At 31.4% G+C, this 20,752-nt stretch overlaps 1 pseudogene; it reads left to right on the top strand.

The window, feature by feature from the left end:
• LOC126025850 (dynamin-like 120 kDa protein, mitochondrial) overlaps positions 1-9,769 on the top strand; it is an 88,197-nt pseudogene extending 78,428 nt beyond the window's left edge.
• The last annotated feature ends 10,983 nt before the right edge of the window (positions 9,770-20,752 follow it).

The raw sequence follows: 20,752 nt of genomic DNA, 5'->3' as shown, positions 1-20,752 counted from the left end.
AAATTCTGTATCATTTATAGAATCGGAGCTCATAGTCATAACATTAGATATACTTAATTAGAGCTTCGGAACTCATTTTTGATACCTTTATAAATATCGTTATTTTGAAAAATATATCAGTATATACTAGTTTGGTATATTTTGCTTATTTTTAATATATATTTTTTGTTTTTTTCTCTTAACATAGATTGTTTTCCAAGGGTTGGATATTTATCCATTTAAAAAATTCCATACCCGGGGCTGGAGAGATAGCATGGAGGTAAAGCGTTTGCCTTTCATGCAAGAGGTCATCGGTTCGAATCCCAGCACCCCATATGGTCCCCTGTGCCTGCCAGGAGCAATTTCTGAGCATGGAGCCAGGAGTAACCCCTGAGCACTGCCGGGTGTGACCCAAAAACCACAAAAAAAAAAAAAAAAAAATTCCATACCCTAAGTTACATCTACTGTATATATATATACATATATATATATACATACATATATATACTGTTATATTTATGTATATGTACATACATATATATACTGTTATATATATGTATATATATACATACACAGGCATCATTAGTTGGGTTCCATATGAAAAAAACTTCTACTTACTAAAGTCTTTTTTTTAATTTAAAATTTATAAATATTTGTTGCAGCTTTCAGAACTTGAAGATGCCTCAAAAAACATTATTATGTATCATGAAAAAGTATAAGACATTGGCTCCCACTATTATGTGACTAAAATTTAATAATATACTTTTATTGAATAAAATAAAAACAACTTGACAATAAGTTACATTTTATTTCATCTAGCATTAGTTGCAAGTTATTTTACTATATTTTTACTTATGAACTGGATGAATATGTTAAAAGAAACAAATTGCAGCCAAAATTATACAACCAGAGTACCTAATCCAATTTTCTAAAAATCACAGTAAATTTTCTATTTAAGGCTGGATATGACACAATTTTATTATACTTGAACTGTATTCTGGGTAATTGTCCAGTAATAACCTTTGCTAAATTATATGAAATCTTTACTTTATTTAACAGAGAACACAGACTCCCCAGCCTCTAATATTATCATCATTCAAGATAATGAGCAACACAAACCATTCTATTACCAATCTAAAAGCAATAAATGTCAAAGTAAAGAAGTATGCAATATTCTGGCTTGAAAGAACAAAGGACAAAAGTAATGATAATACCTCTTTATATTTTCAGTCTATTATGTCATGCATAACAAATGATGCTGTAATTGTAGACAGTATTATTTCAAAGGGTTATAAGGAGAAGATAGTGGGGAGGTGATAGAGTATTTTGACTACTGTCATGAATAATGTTTCAAGCTTCTTAATTTAAAGGAGACAGCAAGCAAGAAGAGGATGTCATCATAAGCTGCATTTTATTTTAATCTTTTTTGAGTTTTATGAAATAAAAAATTCATATTTTTAATAGCACTTCACTCACTCTTTTGCTACTCAAACACTGATAAAATGTAAGACTTAATGCTATATGTATGTTTTCAACTAAATCAGCATTCAAATGAACAGACTGATAAATTATTTTTTTTGACTTGGTCCTTTCAATTAGTATAGTGAAAACCAATATTCAAAAGGCAAATGTCTGTTAAGAAAACAAACTGGCAGTTTCTATAATAAATACTGAATAATAATGATGATGTCCTATCTTGCAGTTCATATGTGTCTTGGTGAGATGCAGTGTAAAGATAGTGGAGTTCTAATTAAGGTGTGAATTCAAGTTCTGACTTAATTATTTTCAAATATGTACACATATATTTGAATATATAATACAGAAACACATATTAGTAAAATGTCTTATACCTTTACTTTATATACCAGGACCACTAGAAAAAATTTAATTATGTGGAGGTTTTTATACGAACTTTTATTATTTAAATTTATGCTCTCAAATTTATCCAATCCCTAGATACTGTGGTGTATTTGTTGATAAAATATGCTGAAAATTGACAGATATCTCACTTCTTACTAAGGCTTCAATGTACCTTTTACTGTTTATTCTTTCTATGAGAGTTTTCCTGACTTCTTTAAAATTATTTACCTCTGGACATGACACAATAAAAATACATTTTTTAAAATCTGAATCATATAAAGAAATTGGAATTATTTTTTATGATTTTTACTCTTTAGTCCAGAAATACAATTTTCTTTGTAATCCATGCTCATAAAGATATGACACAAATAGTTTTTTTGTTTTTTGTTTTGTTTTGTTTTGGGGTCACACCCGGCAGCGCTAAGGGGTCACTCCTGGCTCTATGCTCAGAAATCTCTCCGGGCAGGCTCTGGGGACCGTATGGGATGCCCGAATTTGAACCACCATCCTTCTGCATGAAAGGCAAATGCCCAACCTCCATGCCATCTCTCCAGCCCCTACACAAATTATTTTAATAGCAGTCAAGCAAAACCTGCTTTCCCTTTCAAAGCATGTACAGGTGGTTATAAATTATTTGAGACTGATTTTGTTTATGAATTGATTAGTATTTATAACTGGGAAATCAGATAAGGAAACTATTTGACTTACATTAGTTGCATTTGCTCTCTCATATTGGTTCAAGAATCTCTTAGATAACTTCTATTGCTAAATATGAATGTAAGGCCATACTCAAGATTTGAAAATGTTAGGTTATCAGTTAGTTAATTCTTATCTACTATGGTAAGGTGCATTTCTATACAGATATGATAATTCTCTCCAGAAAGACCTTTATACAGATATGATATCTATACTGATTTCTCTATACAGATATTTGTGGTATTTTTGTTTTTTTTCTGTGAATTCATCTCAACATGAGCATAAATATTTTAAAATTCATAAATAAATATCTTTTTTTTTTTTGTTTTTGGGCCACACCCGTTTGACGCTCAGGGGTTACTCCTGGCTATGAGCTCAGAAATCGCCCCTGGCTTGGGGAGACCATATGGGACGCCGGGGGACCGAACCGCGGTCCGTCCTATGCTAACGCTTGTAAGGCAGACACCTTACCTCTAGCGCCACCTTCCCGGCCCCAAAAAATTCATAAATAAATATCTTCATAGTGTTTCTATACAACAGAACAACATTCTAAAGATATGGTAATTTCAGAGTCAATATTGTTTATATGGGAATATATATTTACACTTACAAAGCAAATGTTTGATTCTTTATTTGAGCCATTTCAATGTAATGCCTCGAGTTCTCGCACATATTGAATGCTTTAAAGATTATAATTATTTTCTGATCAGAATGCTACAAATTTATTAATTTTTGTTTTTCCAATTTTACTACTTTTAACAAAAAATTTAATAGATATTAATTTCATCAAATAACTACACATTTAAGCTGATATTTATCTTCATAGACATTTGAGACTCCTGTTCTATTAAATTTTATTAGTTTAACTTTGACCAGAGTAAAACCTAGCAAACTTCCTTAGAGAACTATGATTGCAATACTGCCTAAAATTTTATTCAATTAAATTTCATTAATAAAATTTATTCAATGCTGCTTGTTAAAATATTAAAATATTGAAGAATTTAAAAATGATATAGGAAGATTTTATAAGTCCATCTTTTCAGAAAGCCATCTTTGTGGTGAATTGTTAGCTCTCTGTTATAGTCCAATGCATTGACTCTGATTTCTGCAATTATAATTTAGGTGTCAGTAAGATATTTACATATAGTTTTTGATAAAATGTGCTTTTATCTTCCTATAATCTTGGGCTATGAGTGTTCAGATTACTAGTATAAGCAGTACTTAAGTACTTCATAATCTAAGTATTACCTAAAATTCTATATTGATTTAGATCTCAAACTTTGTTTTAATTTTTGTTCAAATTCTAGGAAGATCTTCAGTTTGGAATAGACTTTTAAGTCACTCTATGTGACGACTATAACCTACCTTCATGTCAGATATTTTAAAATGGAAAGCACAATTGTAATGCTGTCTCTTCTAAGCCTAGACATTCTTCTAAATCTGTCTGCAATTCTGTACACTTCAATGACTTTAGATATCAGTAATTTTTGTTTCCATTATGTACAATATATAGTTCTCCTGCAGAGTGCTAACATCATCTGAATATTTTATTATTAAAAGGTGCTGTCAATTAAAATGTGTAGAGTTTATTATGATAAATAAAACTATCAGAATCTGATTTCTGTCTATTTTAAGACATCTATTACATCCTTCCCTCTACTTATAACTCACAGACCTCAACAGACTTCTTTAGACATCATAAATTAATTCTTCTTCAGAAGATTTTTGTTTTATCTTTTTCTGCTTTATTGATCTCTATTAGTAAGTCTTATTTGACTGATGACTTTCATTACTATTATTTTATATATTACAATCACTTAATTTTTTTTCTTTTTTTCCACAAATACTGGTGGTCAGGACTTAATCCCTTTAGCTCTCTGCTCAGGACTCACTCCTTGAGAGGCCTAGGGATCATATAGAGTTTTGGAAATGAATTCAGTAGGGCATGTCCAAGACAAGTGCTTCATCTACTGTACTCTGTATATGACTCATGAAATAAATTTGCAACCACAAAGCAAAGTCTAAAAGATATTTTGGGTTGCAAATAAGTTTTTTTTTTCCTTTTAAGGCCCTAACGTTATACCATGTATGCCATCTGTGTATGGTTCATAAATATTTATTTACTGGATAAATTCACTGGATTCTAAGTACCTTAATGTGAAATTTCTGTATTTTTTAGATATTCTATCCTGTACTTGGAATCAATCAATATGTGTATGTGCCTTATACAATAAAATGAAAGAAAACCCCTAGTTATTCCAGACTACCAGAATCAGACAAATTAACAATTCCAAGATTAATAACAATATATTTGTTTGAAAAATTAAATGTCTCATTTTAACTTTATTAGCCTAGATAAGATTCAATCAAGTAAAATATTGATGATACTTTGAGCCACCCTAGAATTATATGATTCAATACTTTGTTGTTACAAGAGTAACAATTTATAGACTACAATCACAAAGGGTACATCCTAATGTTAAATATTCAGGAAAATTTATTGTTGTTACTAGTGAATTATGAATAATTTCTTGAGAGCAATATTTAAACCTGAGTTTAATTAAAATTAACTGTCCATTGTGATAGAGTCATTACTTAGAAGGAAGTAAAATTATAGTTCCAGATGGTAGTAAGATAGTAAAATGAGTGCAGAATACACTTTGTAATAAAATAATTCACTGATGATGCTCTTTTGAGTTATTTTTAAATTAGCCCTTAACATTTTTAAAGAAAATAGAATGTTATTGTTTCTTTTATCCACGAGGCTACCAATTAATATGGTATTTGTAGTTTGGATAAGCATAAATCTTTGCTAATTTGACTTAAATAATTAAAGACTAACGATTTACTATGTAGTAGTAACATCTTAAAAAAGATTGTTCTCATGCTTATGCTCTTTTTCATTTATGTTTATGATTTGTTCATGATGAAAAAATCAGTTTCATTTGGATTGTTATTTTCCATGGCATTCAAAATAACACTAAAATATAGTGGTTTCAAAAAAAAAACAAATAAAAATAACTTATTTTATAATCCCTAAAATAAACTGCAATGCATGACAGTCAGAAAGAGAGTGCCAAGGGGTAAAGTGAGTACCTTGTGGTTGTTCCTGGTTTGATAACTGGCACAAAACCAACTGGGAATTCACTAGTATAATTCTGAAGGCCCCAAGGACTACTATTTGTAGCCATAGGAGCTTCCAAGAACTACATGGGTGATATTAGAGTCCTGAGAATCATCACAATATCTAGAAAGCACTAAATCCTCTAATTTTTACCAGCCAGTTGCCTGAAATTTTCCAGGAGGGTTATCCAGGCTTCCTGAACACTGTTTAGTAAAGAATTTTGTGTGTTTATAAGGAATATGAAGACTCTGGATGGATGTTACTAACATATTCCTTATAAACTAAAAGCAATAAAGATATATACTTTTTCCTTTAGTTCTTTCCAACAAGCTCTAGAGAGTTTAATAAAGTTTTTCACAAGTGCTCTCATGGGAAACTCTCTAATCTTAATATCAGTTAAAACTTGCTAATGTGGAACACATACACCAAAATTAAAACCTATCTCAATTGGTCTGTTTTTGGTCCTTCTTTCTAAGCCTACTGTCATCAAGCTTCTTTGACTTATGAGCTGAATCCATTGCACGTGATTAAAGAGGCAGAGACTGTAGAGATACTATGCTATACAGAGGGATTATGATGGGACTTTTAGTTTGGATGACTCCTTATTATTGGAGGCTGAGAACTCATGTGTTACCCTTTTGAAATATCTCTTCCAGAATAAAACTCTCTTTGAATCTATATTAACATCTCAATTCTAAATTATGACCAATTTGATGACTATCTCAGAATTGGACCCACTTTCCACTACCTTCCCCTAACAATATAAAAGGATGCTTGTCCTAAGTTACCTATGAGAAATCAGCATCTCCTCTCAGATAAAGAGTTTAGAATAAAAATATGGGGAATGTTCATAGAACCCAAAGAAAGCATAGATCGATCTGAACAGACCACAAATACAGAAATCATAAAACTCCAAACTGAAATAAAGGGAGTGAAAAATGCAGTAGAGGAAATGAAAAACTCTATGGAAAGCCTCTCCAATAGAATAACAGCAGCTGAAGGCAGAATTAGTAAGCTGGAAGATGAGATGAATAATAACTCCATACAGCAGAAGAGATTGGAAAAGAACCTCAAAGCAAATGATCAGACAATGGAAAAAATACTCAATGATTTTGAACAGATGAAAATAGAAATTTTTGATAAATTGAACAGAAACAACATAAGAATCATTGGAGTCCAAAAACTCAGGAAGAAAATCCTCAGGAATAATCAACAATCAAGAACATCATTACAGAGAAACTTCAGAGATAAAAACTGCATGCATCCAAGTCCTGCATGCCAGAAGAGTACCAGCTAAAAGAGACCCGGAGAAAAACATCCTAAGACACATCCTAGTCACAATTACAAATCCCACAAATAGGGATAGAATACTAAAAGCAGCAAGATTCAAAAGGGAAATTACATTCAAAGGAGCATCTTTAACATTTACAGCAGACATGTTACAAGAAACTCTCAAGGCCAGACGATAGTGGTGCGACAGTGGTGGGATATTGTGACAAGACTAAATGAAGTGGATGCTTCACCTAGAATACTGCACGCAGCCCAATTCACCTTCAGCTTCATGGATAAGCAAAAGCTCAGAAACTTTACAGATGCAAAATCAGACTTAAAGGAAAAATTGAAAGGTCTACTTTAAGACAAGACAGACTAAGAGACACACCAAACTTATACACAAAGATTATATTAAATCCCATGACAATCATCTTCAATGTCAATGGACTGAATGCACCAATTAAGAGACAGAGTGGCTAAGCGGATCAGAAACATGAATCCAACATTCTGTTGCCTACAAGAAACACACCTGAATACTCAGAACAAACATAGACTCAAAATCAAAAGCTGGAGGAAAATCATCCAAGCAATCATCCTTAAAAAAGCTGAATTGGCCATATTAATATCAGATGACACAAACTTTAGACTCAGAAAGTTATAAGAAACAAAGGGCCTTCGTACTAATCAAGGGATGTGTGCAACAGGAAGAAATTGCACTACTAAACATATATACACCCAATAAGAGACCAGCAAAATGTCTAATACAGTTAAGTGACAAATTTGAAAGAGGTCATCAATAGTAACTCAATAATTGTGGGAGACCTCAGCATGGCATATCAACACTTGGTTGATAGGTCAACCAGACTGAAAAATCAGCATCTCTTTTTAGCAAGAAGTATATTAATAAGTTAAACCTTCACTACATCTATATTAGATAATTTTTGGAGGGTTTTCTGCCAGACTTGGTTGTATGTAGGCCATTTCCTGGCTCTGCACTCAGATATCACCACTGGCATTTGCAAGGACCATTTGGATTTCAAGTGAATTAAATGGATTGGTTGCATGTAATGGAAGCACCCTACACACTATACTATTTTTTAGCCTCCTAAAATATATCTTTTTAAGATACTTATTCCCAGAGTGTTAATAGTAACTAAAAAGGGAGGCTGAGGACCAGATAATTAAGACATTTTATTGATTGTATTAAAACCTTTATTTTCATAACTAAAACAGTAATATAAAATAAAAAAGCTAAATCTAGAGCTAGATAAAACACAGGTCAATACATAGAGATTGGGAGACTGAAGACAAATGGCTAAAATCAAATCATGTAAACAATACAGATGATGAAAGCGAGGCCCAAAAGAGATGCATAGATACATAGAAGACAAGGAAAAATGATGATGCTAATAAAGATCACAAATATTTTGTAATATGAGACAAAGTGAACAGATATAGCGAAGAAAGCAAAAAATATGAGGAAGAATGAAAATGTTGGTTGCTGACCTTTCATACAAAAGCTCCTATTCCTGAGACTAGAATGATGTTTACAGCCATCAGAGATTACTTACATGCTATGCCATTTTTGAACAGAAGAATAGGTGTCTGAGCAATTACAAAACAGTAGGGCATTTTCCTTGCATGCTGCTGATTTGTGTTAGATCCCAGGAGACAAATGGTCCTCTGAGGCTGCCAGCAGTGATCTGAGCACAGATCCAGGATTAACTTCTGAGTGCCTCTGACTGTGACCCAAAAACCAAAAAAAAAAAAAAAAAAATAGGAGGATAGTAATGAAGACATTAATTTGGTTATCATCCAGGGAATTTTTTTATACTTTCCTCAGAAACATGTAAGTTGACTAGTTCAGCTGTCATACGGTGCCTATTCCTGGTTTAGTGCTGAGAAGTTGTAAAGAAGCTATTCCTTATTTATGCCCAGGTGTGGTTCTGAAGAGAGCATGCTAGATGGGATCACTTGCGTGCAAGTATCACAGTCGTCACTCTATTTGTCCAAACTTCAAGTATCTTAATTATAAATTAAAAATTAGGTATTAATATAAATAGCTTTCAACAAAAACTTACAAAGCAACAAGTTCCAGATGAATAATACTGAAAAAATACAGTAATTGATATGACAGTGTGAAAGCAGGATAATTTACATAAACATTTCATCACTCTTTTACTTCTCTATCATAGTTTTAGTATCCCAACACAAATGCAATTTCATGACCCTCTTTAAATAAGCCACTTAAATTTTAGAATCCTCCCCACCCTGCTTACCTTGCCAATGATGAGATCACTACAGTCTGAAAGAACCTTGAATCCCGAGGAGTTGATGTCAATCCAAGTTTGATTAAGGACACTTGGCACCAAGTTTATAGAAGACATTACTTAAAAACAGCTCTCAACCACTGTAACCTTTATCGCAGGGGATTTTATTATTACCAAAGGCATTTTGTAGATTCTGAGGTGGAATGCAATGATGTGGTTCTGTTTTGGCGAATACAACGCATGCTTTCCATCACTGCAAATACTTTAAGACAACAGCTTACAAACACTGAAGTCAGACAACTAGAGAAAAATGTTAAAGAGGTTTTGGAATATTTTGCAGAAGTCGGTGACAAGAAAGTTAAATTGCTTACTGACAAACGAGTTCAATTGGCTGAAGACCTTAAGAAAGAGAAATCCAAGAAAAACGTGATGCTTTCGTTGAAGCTCTTCATCAGGAGAAATAAATTGTAATTAAAATACTGCTCATAATTGCTCCTGTTGACACCTGTAGAGAGAAAACTGAAGTCCTAACTTTTTTCTTCTGCTATTCTTCCTTTCTAAACATAAAATAAAGCCATGCGATAAAAATAATTTAAAAAAAATTTAGAAACCTCCCATGACATTTAGACTTTTTTTGTTTTGTTTTGTTTTGTTTTTGGGCCACACCTGGCGGTGCTCAGGGGTTACTCCTGACTGTCTGCTCAGAAATAGCTCCTGGCAGGCACGGGGGGACCATATGGGACACCAGGATTCGAACCAACCACTTTTGGTCCTGGATCGGCTGCTTGCAAGGCAAACACCGCTGTGCTATCTCTCCGGGCCCGACATTTAGACTTTTAATTTATCCCAATTGATAAACTACTACCAAATTTAGTTTCCATTCAAATTAACACAGTATATTGTGTTATTTTCCCAAGAAGTGCCCTCAAAAGAATCAGAAAAATTAGAACTCAGTTTGCATGGTCACAACTTAATGTCAATTCACCTATATTTTGGATATCAGAAATACATAATTTTTAAGGTAGAAAAATATGAATATATTCAAACTAACACTATCCTTCTTTAAAAAATGTTATGAATTGATTGATAAGTTTATCCGTTAGTAAACAGGTTAATTAATAAGATTCTGTAAACTTATTATGACAGATATTTAATCTAAAATGGTTTGTCAACAATGAAAATTCATTGTAAATATAAATAGACACAAAATAGGTAAAGAAAAAAATCGCAAATTATTTAAAAATAGTGAATTTTATTTTAAAGTAAATCTTTGTTTTATTTTAAAATAAAAATGTTTTTAATCATTGATTGTTTTGTAGTTCTATCATCAGTAGATAAAAAGTTCATAGCTTGTATATTGCCTAAAACCATAATTTCAACTGTGAGTAAAATAAAATTTATATAGTCACTTGCTTATTCACATTCTACAATTTTGATTTCTCTTAAAAGAGAGATGGAGCTGTCTCTATTGCCAGGGATTTTCAGCCCAGAAGGAAGTTAAATTGCTAGTGACCAGGAAGTTTATAGAATTTCTGTCTATTATACTGACATATCCTCTCTACTACAACCAGTTTTTCTCTCAGGGCAGACTAAAATTTACAATTTTGTTATGAGGCAGGTATGAAGGTGTTCCCGTATGCTTTCTTTTTTACTACTAGCCATATATAACGTCATCATTACCTCTTTGTTCCATAACTCCAAATATTGAAAACATTATCACCAGAATAAAAGGTTTGGCAGCAGTATAATGGCTCAAAATATTTAACTCATAAAATTGAATTAACGTGTCCTTAAATTCAAAGTGCTTGCAGATAAGCCAGGGTCAGTGCTTAAAGAGAAAGGCCTTCATTTAGAAAACAATAAGAGAACAGTTAAAATGATATTTTTGATTAACTGCATAACTATCGGTCTTTCCTTTTAAATTAAATATGCAATAGTAAAATATTATAGGCTGTGGTGCTACTTTAATTATATTAAATTTTATATTTTGAAAACTTTTCATATTTTAACCACAATATCTTGAAACAGAAGATAAAACATTATTCCTTTTGCAAATAATTAAAACATTTTTTATCTTCTGTAATATTTTCTAAGAAAATTCTTTTGTTTTATATCAATCAGAAATATGTCTACATATTTAGAATTGTATTTATCTTATACTTAGACACAATCCTTAACAGCACATGTATGTAAAGCAATGGGCTACATGGGGGAATCCCTTTAACTCAGAAATGAGTCAATGTAGCCAAGGCCCTTCATAGACAGATTTGAGCTGCTCTGAGATTGCCACTCTAGCAGGGTAGATGGATTCTCTCGCACCCACTATGTGGAGCCTTGAAAGGAGGCACAATGCAGGCCTAGGTTCCTCCTCCACTGTGTTTTCCCTTGTCACATAAGTCACGTCCACAGACTTATTCCTCTGAATATGCATCTGACCAGTCAGGACCTTCCATTCCCTTTGTTCAAACATTCCTGGTAGGTAAATCCTGTTGGTTGTTTAAAAATTCATTCTCCTTTGGTAATAAAGAGTAGTCTCACCACAGTTGCTCCAGGAGGTTTGATTCAGTTAACTCCCATCTACCATTTATTTTAGAATAGCCTATATCCTAAGCTGGCCTGGGCAAGGTTGTGAATTTGCCCTGGATCTGACATCACCAGTATCTACTACAAGTCAAGATATTTAGCATTTCAATTTTACAAATGTGTGTCTTAAGCAGTGGAATGACTTCTTTGAACCTTAGGAGACTCACCTATAAATTAATAGCGTTAGTGTTTTCCAATTTACTTAAAATTCATTATTCAATGTTTGAAAATTAAAAATGGTGTGAAAATATACACACAATTGAGGTAAATATATTGAACTGTAAGTTTATGTATAGATGTAGCTGTTAATAATTTAAAAATTATTTTGATGACTCATAATTCTCTCTTTTAGCATACAGCTATATGAAAAATAACCTGAAACTAAAGCTTCTGGAGCAATACTTTTCACCAAAAAAGGAATACTTAACCAAGAAAACCTAATTGTCATGTGAGATTAATTTACATTAATTTCTTTCCTAATTTAATAGACTTACCACTTCTTTCTTTGTATATTTTACCAGGATTTTTTTTTCCTATTTCTTGGCAGAGAAATCTTAACAAAAAAGTTGGGCTATGACAGAACATAAAGTGGTGAGGCACAGGCTTTGCATTTATTTGATCTTGATTTAAACAATTTGTACCATATGTTCTCATCTTCTTTTTTTTTTTTTTTTTTTTTTTTGGTTTTTCGGGCCACACCCGTTAGATGCTCAGGGGTTACTCCTGGCTACGCGCTCAGAAATTGCCCCTGGCTTGGGGGGACCATATGGGACGCCGGGGGATCGAACCGTGGTCCTTTCCTTGGCTAGCCCTTGGAAGGCAGACACCTTACCTCTAGCGCCACCTCGCCGGCCCCAAGTTCTCATCTTCTTATTCAGTACAAAAAGCATAGCCTCTGATAAACAGATGAATGGATAAAGAAAATATGGCACAACTACACAATGGAATACTGTGAATCTGTTAGGAAAAATGAAATTATGACATTTGCTTATACTTGGATGAATATGGAGAGAGTGATACTAAAAAATGAGTCAGAGAGAAAGGGAAGGACATAAAATTATCATACACATTTGTGGGATATATAAAAAAAGATAATATGTTAATAATATCCAAAGACAATAGAGACAGGGCCAGGAGGACTTATGCATGTTTGCCACAAATCTGTGGGGAGTACAGTTAGGGCAGAGAAAAGACCATTATGATAATAATAGTTGGAAATGATCACTCTGTACAAGAACTGGGCTGAAAGGTGATAAAGTGATTAGCATGATACCCTTACTAACAATATTGCAGACCACAGCATTTAAAGGGTGGGAGTATGGAGAACGGAAGTAAGAGTGAGAAAGAAAAAGAGAGAGGTGTCTTTCACAGAGGCAGGCAAAGGGGATGGCAGGTGGATTGGTTAGAAGGAAATTGGCATTTTGGGGCTTAAATATGCATTGATGAAGAATGTTGGACTTTTAATAACTAAAACTTAATCATGAACAACTTTGTAACAGTTTATTTATTGTTTATTCAGTTAACTTAATTTACTTTTTAAAGTGTGACCTCTATCAAGAGAGTAAGAAGAAAGCAACTTTTTAAAAATCATTTTATAATTCAAAAAAAGTCTCAATATTAGGAAGCTTTGTCTGAAAATCTAATTATCAGAGTAGATGACATAGTAAGGCAGTTATCTACACTATGATATTGCTTTCTCTGTGGCTGTGATATTACCTCTTCATGAAGAAAGAGGCACATTTACAAATGTATGGTGACCAGTTATTAAATACCAGAGACCTGTGATCTCTCCATCTCAGCTTTGAACTAAAAATAAATGTAATTTTTATTATTTTTTTATTTTTCTAAGAACTATCTACTGCTTTATCAATGAGGCTTTCATATATAAATTAACACTGATTCCACTTCTGCGCTATTCAAAAAAGTAGAGAACTCACATTAAATATGTTTAGAATACCCTAAGGACACAACAAATTTGATAGAAATTTTAATAGAAAAACGTACTTATTAAATTAAGAACAATCAATGACATGCCATTTCAGTTCCTGATATTAATTATTCTACATATTGAAATGTGAACTATTTTTCTACAAGATAGTATCTACACTTAGAAATTATGTATGCTAAAAAAGAAGAAAAAAAGAAATTATGTATGCTCTCTATACCCATATACATTATATATATTTATATACATTGTATATCTTCTGTATAGATCACATTTATTCAGGTTTATTCATTGTGTGATAGTAGTTCTGGGTTGTGATGAGAGGAATGAAGAATATTTTCAACCTTTGTATTTCTGAAACATTGTTATTGTCAAAATTCATATTCTATATTAAAAATAACTAGTCTTTGCAACAGTGAAAATTGTACCATTGTACAATGTGTTGTTATATTACCAGTACAGATTTATGAACAAAGTAGCTTTAAATAAAATTCTCACACTTAAACAGAAGCAAATGACATTTTAAAAAACAGTAGTTGAGAAACAGGCTATGATTTCAGTGTAATCATCTTTCCCTATTATTTAGCTCAGCATGTTTTTTTTCAAACATTTTATTATTTGTCCACTTCCTTAATAAGCAAGCCAAGTAAAAAAAACAAATATTCAGTATGTTTGTTCTGATCTAATAGTTTAGGAAAGAAGTTCTCCGCATCAGGGTATTGGTAACTATTATTGAGCTTCTATTTTTATAATAAAACATGGCAAACCAGAATGAAAAGATATATTTATAGAGTTTGAAAAAGTGAAACTTCATTTTATTTAAAGAGTCAATTAAACAAGTATCCTAGTTTTAATGTTAATGATACATCCCTAATTATTTTTTGCTATTCTTACACTCCATTATGTTTGTCTTGCTCTTTGCTTATGGATCATTTCATTATCATTTTGTTTCTAGTTTTCCTCCAAAGTCAGATTTTTGCCTAGCTAAATATACTTAATCAAACTTTTTGTTGTGCAAGAGACCAAACCAAGGTCTCATGCAGGCAAAGCAAGTGCTCTACCACTGAGCATATTTTCATCAACTTAATTAAATATATTAAAATTAATTAGAAAGAAAAAGAGATAAAGAGATATTGCATTAGTTATTTTTGGTTATAAATTATCAAATTTTCTAAGATGTTCCACATACTAATATTGAAACTTTATACACTGCTCTCAAAGAAGTGTTGTATTTTCTTTACTGTGCTCTTCTCAGTTCTTACTTTTGTATGTGTAATCAGAAATCACTGCTAGAAAAAGCCATTCACCTTTAATTTTTCAAATTTAAAGTATTATTATGGTTATTTTTTAAACTATGTGATGCATTCTTACAAAGGTGTTTATGATAAAAGTTAGAGTTTGTTACATACAATGTCCAACACCCATTTAGGGCAGGAGAGATAACTCAAATGAATGGGGTTTATGTTTGGCATGTTCAGACCCTGAATTAGGTTCCCTATTTTTTATCTCACATACAAGTACACTACCCTATGCATAACAATAGCTTGATTAACACCACTGCAGAGGACCACTTTCCTCCTTTTCCAGAAAACCCTTATCATCTCCAATTGACATGGTTACAATTTATTGCAGAAGTGGAACTAGATGGTATGGAGCTAGTATTTTTTCAGGCTAAAATAATATCATTTCCTACTAATTTTTCTGCTGTGATATATTTATATTATCATATATACATATATATAAAAGAAAATTCTAGAAATTTGGATTCTCAAAGGATCTTTTCTCCTGATTGTCATATTACATTTTTACTACTCACATTCTTTCCTTAACTTAAGCTTAAAATGTCATTGTATAGTCCATATATATAATTTTCAGGTTTATTTTTTTTCTCTATTTTTATTTTCAGGAATGCTGCTAAAAATAAAAGAAAAAAGTAAATGTATAGAAATATCCATAAAAAATAACAACAAAAGATCAGGAATAGTGTAAGTTATAAAAAAAGAAGTATCTTAGATAAATCTTATTAATATAGAAATTTCATTTGTTTCACGGATGAAAAATTTGAAGCTTTGATAAGTTAAATGCCATGTTCAAATTAGCACAACAGAGTAGAAGGCAAACAGACTTAAAGGTCAATGTTCTTCAATATATTCATATTATCTTCATAAAATATAATAAAGATGAAATACACAATAAATTGTGGGAAAGGTATTAAAACCTTTGCTGTTCAGTGCTGTTTGATAAGTCAGCAAAATTTTAATAGCACTGTTATAGGTCTGAAAAACACCTTATAAATTTACCTTCAATTGATTAATATTAGCACATTTGGATGATTAATATCATGATACTTTCACAGCTGTTCATATCAATATTTGTTTTATAGAGTCTACTTTGGATATTCTTATAAGCTATATAGTTCATGTCCTGGCCACTCATTTTTTTCTAGGCTTGTGGCTTCTTATTTATTTATATATAGCCTGCCTACTTTTTTTTGAACTTACATTTACTATGTCACAGTGCATGATATGATTGCGCAATATTTAAAGCCCAAAGCCAAAAATACTAGTTCTGTAATTACATAACCTCTAATCTTCATATCTAGAAAAGTGGCAGAAACTGAAATAGCTGGAGATTTATATATATGCAGCATGTTACTTCTTAATATTATTTATAAGGCATAAACATCAGAATTTATGCCACTAGAATTGTTAGATTTAGAATGGTTGAAGGATATTTACTAAAAACAAAACTTGATGAATGTTTAATTAATATATTCATAAAGATAATGATTATAATGATTATACTCTAGGCATATAAGAACTTATTCAACCTCAAAAGTAAATTAATGTGCATTATTACTATATTTACTAACAAATAGGGATTTTCAGCCTCAAAAAGCAAAATACATATTATCTTGTATGTGTGTATAATAAATGTATCTTCAGAATACAAATCCTCATGTGTATTCTCCAATACACATGGGACATTCTCCAAGAAAGATCATATACTTAGACACAAACTATACTTCCACTAAAACAAGAGGATAGAAATTGTATTAACTATCTTCTCAGGTCATTATTCACTGTAAATGTAAGTGAAAACAAATATAAAAGAGAAATATATTTAACACCTGAAAATTAAACATCTCACTACTAAACAACCATTGCATCAGAGAGGAAAAGATCACTGGAAAAAATGAGATTGAGAGCATAAATAATCAGAATTTGTGAGATAATGCAAAGACATTATTAAGAAAAAATCATAGCTTTACAATAAACCATCAATTGAAAGAAAGAACCTACATAAATAACTTAAGGGCACAGATTAAGAAATTGAGGAAGGAAGTAATAAAATTTAGACCAGAAATTAATGAACTGGAAGTTCAAAAAACAATCCAAAAGATCAATTAAAGCAAGAATGGCTTCTTTGAAAGATAAAAAAATTGATAAACTATAAGAAAAATTTACAAAGAAAAAAAATCAAACCTAATAATCGAAACAAGAAATTTAATGAAGATGTTACAATAGACAGAACAGAAAGTCAAAGAATAATCAGAATTATTTTGAGAGTCTTAGCCTTTAAGGTTAAACTAAGATGATCTCGAATATCTGAAGATACCTAACATTACTGAGGATTTTGTAATGGTAATCAAAAGTGCTCTCAAGAGCAGAAGCCAAGGACCTGATGTATTCACAGAGAATTTTTTCAGACCCTTATAAAGGACACACTACTGACAGTTTTCTGGCTCTTCCAGGCAATTGGAGAAACAGAATCACTCCAAATCAGTTCCTATAAATCTAACATTACCCTGATCAAAAGCAGACACATACAAAAAAAAAGGAACACATACCAAAAAAGAGAGAATTACATACTAATATCCTTGATGTCCACAGACACAAAGATCCTGAACAAAATGCTAGCTAATAGATTCCAATATTTTATCAAAAAGATCATATACCAAGACCACAATTCATAACAGGGATGCAAGTTTGATTTAACATATTAAAATCAATCAACATATATGTCATCATATCAATAAAAGAAAAAAAAAACTTATAAAATAGTATCATTGGTTACAGAGAAAGCACTCGACAATATCATGATAAAAACTCTCAATAAGATGGGAATTGAAAAAATTTTTTTCAATATAGTAAAAACCACCTATTGCAAGCTCATAGCAAACATTATACTCAATAGGGAAAAGCTAAAACACTTTAATCAAGGTCTGACAAAAGACAACATTTCCGACTTTTGCCAATTCTATTATATAGTATATTAATAACATATACTATATACTATTATATAGTATATATAGTTTTTATTTATATATATAATGAAAGGATCTAACAAATCTATTAGGCAAGAAAAAGATATCAAGTGCTTCCTGATACAGAAGAAATAATACAAATTTTACTATCTTTAGGTAACATATACTGCATTTTGACTATCTTAAAAATTAATAGAGTGCTTCTAGAGATAATAAATTTATATACTATAGTATATTTATAAAGTAGCAGATTATAAGATAAAAATGCAAAAAATTCAATAGGTTTTCTAAGTACACAAAATGAAAGAGAAATATAGATATTTAAAAAATCCCATTTACAATTGTGCTTCAGAAAATCAAGTACCTTGTAATCAACTTAACTAAAGTGGTAAAATATCTATAAAAAACATCAAAATAATTCAGGAAATAAAAGACAACACAATGAAATTGATTGGGAATATTAACATCATTAAAGTGACAATAATTTCCAAAACATTGTAATATTTAATGAACCCCCATAAGAATAATCATCACATATTTCAAAGAAATACGTCAAACACTTCTGAAATTATAAGGGACAAAGCACCTCTATGAATAGCTACTTTACTATAAAGTAATAGTAATAAATACGGCATGGTGCTAAATAATGTAATATAAGTGAAATAAACTTGAATATCAGGAGAAAAATCCACAGATATCTGGTCTATTTATATTTAATAAAGGTGCAAAATAGAAGCTTTTTAACAAGTTCTCTTGAGATAACTTGTTGTCTACATGCCCCCCCACAAATTAACTCAACCTTTGTTTAACATTGTGAACAAAAGTCATAGACAATGGAATAAGTACTTTGATATTAGAGATGGAACCATGGTACCTTGAGAAAACATATGTGGAACTTTCCATGACATTGAAGCTAATGGTATCTTCAAGAATAAAATTTATCAACCAAGCAAATGAAAGCAAAGACAAGCAAATAAAATTTTAAACTAAGAAGCTTCTGCACCTCAAATGAAATACTCGACAAGATACAAACAGAGTCCACAGATTGTGAGAAACTATTCACCCAATACCCATCTGATACAGGTTACAATGTAAGATATATAAGACACTTATAGAGCTGAAAACAAGAAAAAATATCCAAACCCTCAAAAAATGGGAAGTAATGATGGACAGACATTTTTCTGAGATGAAACACAGCTGGTCAAAAAGCATATAAAATATGTACATGTTATCAGGGAGATGCAAATCAAAACAATGAGATATCTCATTCCAAAGAGAATGGTACACATCAAAAAGAACAAGAGGAAGCAGGAGGAAGATAGGAAGATAGGGTGGGGTGGGATTTGGAGTGACACTGGGGATGTTGGTGGCAGAAAATTTGCACTGATACAGGGATGGTTGTTGGACAATTTTGACTGAAACTCAACCATGAACAACTTTGTAACTATCCTATGGTGATTCAATTAAAATGTATTAATAAAATAAAAAAAATAAATAATTATATTCCTTGGGGAGAGAGAGGTAGTAGAATGAGTTAGGACCTAGAAATAGTCACTAGCTATACATATGGCTCCCTATGACACCAGGAGCTATTTCAGAGCCAGGAGTAAATTCTAATCACAACTGGCTTGCCCCAAAAGCAAAGAAAAAAAAAGTTTAAATTTTGTAATTAATGATGATAATGTGTGGATGCTTGGCTGCTAAATGTACTTTCTTTCCATTGTACATTACTCTTTCTGTAGTGCTTGTCAGTACAAATGTTATGTTAATTTTTAAAAAAGGGCATCTTGATACTAATGTTTTTTGTTAAATACAATTTATATCAATCAAAAATATATAGTTTTACATACTTAAGAAGTGTTTTCAGTTTATTTTTGGCATATATTAATGTGTACTATATACATTTTTTATCGAAAACCTTTGGTCCTATATATTATCATTTTTATCTTCTACCTTAGTTACATTTTAGTGTGTTTATATCCCCCATAATGCTCTCAGATTTTCCTACTCTCTTCCCTACCTCAGGAAAACTATTTTAAAGAATTTAAGCCCGAGAAGGATTTTAAGTCTCTATTCTGGGAACTTTGGAGATAAAGAAAAAAGCTCATATATTACTGGAAATCTGTAATAAAATTCATATAGTGGAAGTTCTTAATATATACCACTAAAATTTCTTTAAAAGTCATGCATTTTATCAGGAGCAGTTTAGTATGCTTTTAATTTGTTGTTTTCATGCTTTAGTGAATGATATTGAGTTAATTACTGACCTGTGTTGTTTTGTTGCTTTCATTTTTCTTGTTTGCTAAAATGGAAAACCAAAACTGAAATATATGATATATTATTTATAAAAAGACAGAAAATATTTTTATGAATTGTCACTTTCTTTTTGTTATAGAGGCTCACTTGTTTCTGGTTAATCATAATCAGAAAAATTTAAAACTAGGTTTTAGAATCTGGATAAAAATAGTTTATACATGATTACCTTACTAGTTCCAAGTAAAGTAAAATTTCTCTTAAAATTAATATTTTGGTAAATCAAGGTATACTGTTAATGATAATAAACATTTATTTTTTGGTCTCCAAAGAGTGCATAGGAAATCTAAGAACATTTCTCAGTCATTCTCAGCTTTCCTGGATATGGTTCAACTCATGAACCCTTAGATTCAGTTGCTAATTGTATTAAGAGTTTTAAGAAATTACCTATGTCACCCAGAAATAGATTAGAAACCTTCAAGAACAACCAGCTGAGGGGGACA

This window comes from Suncus etruscus, chromosome 13 (assembly GCF_024139225.1).
Source record: "Suncus etruscus isolate mSunEtr1 chromosome 13, mSunEtr1.pri.cur, whole genome shotgun sequence".
Lineage (NCBI taxonomy): Eukaryota > Metazoa > Chordata > Mammalia > Eulipotyphla > Soricidae > Suncus > Suncus etruscus.
Note: the sequence above shows the minus strand (reverse complement) of the source record. Positions and strands in the feature narration are given on the sequence as shown.